We start from the raw sequence: 2,406 nt of genomic DNA, 5'->3' as shown, positions 1-2,406 counted from the left end.
ACACACACACAGACACACACAGGTAAGGGGGGTGAGATGCTGCACCAACTCTGCTTCAGCTACATCTACCACCAGTGAGGACAATGACAATACTGTGCTGTACTGCAAGCAGGGCAGAAATAAAAAGATGATTTTAATAAAGAACTGAAACAAATGCCTGAGTTTTATTTTAATGGTTGTGTGAGTAAAGAAATATTAACACTGTTAGTTTGATTGTTATTTAGATATATGAGGATCATGTCTTACTTTCTTAACCAAGGTCATGTAAAAGAAACAGACATTTTTAAAGCTGAAATAGGCAATTTAGGCAATATACTACTGTTTCAGTGTATAATCACTTGAAAGACCAAGAGAGCAGTTAGCAGGAAAGCAGATCTCCTTATTAAAAGGAAAATAATATTGCAATTTACAGTACAATTTTTAGAAGAGTTGCCAGGGGGAATAAATTACACCATATGTGATCAAATGAAGGGGTAGCCTACTCATATAATATCAAAATTAGATGAAAAAATTATGTGCCTGGTCATAGAAGAAAGCAGGAATGCATTGTTAACAGAATTAATTTAAGCAAATGTATCATATTAACTTATTAACATTGTCCTAAAACTGAATGCAAAAAGTGCTCGGCCCCTTTTGTGAAAGTCTGTGGAGCAGTTTAAACTGTAACAGAACAAGGTTCCTCAATTTTGGACTCTCAGTATAAGGTCAGCACTGTCAGGACTGTTTGCAATTGGTCAACAGTACATCTTTGCGTGGTAAAGTTCACCAAAGTATACGAAAGGTCTGCATAAATTCACTTTGACCCCCAGAGCAAATTGATTGCGGTGATTACATTGATTTTGGTGCAAAAGTCTACCCAAATGTTATTATTGAGAATCGAGGCGTGTAGAGGATACTGTGTCCGTGTCACGTTTTGTAGTACTGTACTGTAGTAGTAAGTGTACTGGTGTGTGTGTATTACATGCTTTGAAGTGATACAAGGTTGGAATCAGAGCTGTAGCAAATTCACAATAGTTTTTGCTTTTGTAAACGAAGTATGGTGCAATTGTTGCTGAATTCATCCGATTCATAATGGAGATTATCAATTTTTTCTATCATGTAATATTTAGCTTTAACAGCGCATGGAACTAATTTTTAAGCCATGTGATTAGTTTCTTACAGAAATATATCTTGGTTAACTTTTCATGTACATAGGCTTGTACCTTTTGACTTTTTATCACATAAACAAATATTCTATAACTCAAATATATAAAATATATTTGTGTTGGAACATACCTTTTATTTTTTGCACTGATGATTCAACAGGGAGAGTTTAATGCCGTTGCTGACTGTGAGTCAGGTACCATAGGGGAAAAATTATCTGACTTTTACTGAACCATGAACTGCCTGTCTTTCACTTTCTCACTTTTTACTAATTTTGAATTGTATAGCCACACACATTAGAGAAACATCATTAAAAAATATTAGGAATTACTTAAATAGTAAATTGATTAAAAAATGTCTCATTATGTTAGAAGTTAAATAATGTATTTTGCAGTATAGCCAATAAAACTCAATATTACAAACAATATAAGAAGACAACAGTGATAAGGCAAATGCAACTATTACTGTGTCCCTAAACCCATGTAGTGCTGAGTAAATGAATGACGATAAGGCTGAAAATCAAGAAGAAAAAGAGAGGGAAGATAAGGCCCTGGCTGTAAATAAGACAGAATAAATAGAAAAAGACCACAAAAGCCAGAAAAGAGAAAGTAAGATAAAGTAAAGAAGAGAGAGAAAGTGACAGAGAGAGGGGGTGGAGAGAAAAAGGGAAGAGTCGGTTAAAGACAGCAACACTGATAGAATAAGGAGTGGAACGAGACAGAGAGAAGAAAGAAAGGTGGGAGGAAGAAAAGAAAGAGGAGACTGCACTCAGTTCTTGTGCTGTCTGCAGGGCAAGATAGAACTGGTTGTCATTTCTGCCAACAATAGGCCACCACTGAGTGCTGCCTGTATTAGGAACACTGCAGATATGGATAAATCTCATACACACACACACACTTTTCTTTCTTTCCCTTTTTTCTCTCCCTTGCTCTCCTTCACTCAAACATATTACGGCCATATATTGAGCCACACACCCCTTTTCCCTCTTACACAGCAGGAATTACCTTCTAATACTCCCTCTGCCTGCCGGTTTACAGTCCTATAATTAGACATTAGGTTCAGGAGTTCAAACGTGTTGACTTTAAATGAGCTTTACCACAAAGAACACTCTATAAAAGGCAACTCAGTGGATTTCTGCTACTGTATGTGCGCTCTTTGATTAATGTCTCCTTTAATGTCTCTCCTGGGGTGCCATGTGTGTTTCAAACCAGCAGCACTCACTACATTCTCATGTGAAGGGTAGTGTAAGATAGGTGTTGCCAG

This window comes from Morone saxatilis, unplaced genomic scaffold, assembly GCF_004916995.1.
Source record: "Morone saxatilis isolate NCDOM2014 unplaced genomic scaffold, NCSU_SB_2.0 Contig9, whole genome shotgun sequence".
In the NCBI taxonomy this organism is placed as follows: Eukaryota; Metazoa; Chordata; class Actinopteri; family Moronidae; genus Morone; species Morone saxatilis.
The sequence above is the reverse complement of the archived record's forward strand: the minus strand, read 5'-3'. Positions refer to the sequence as shown.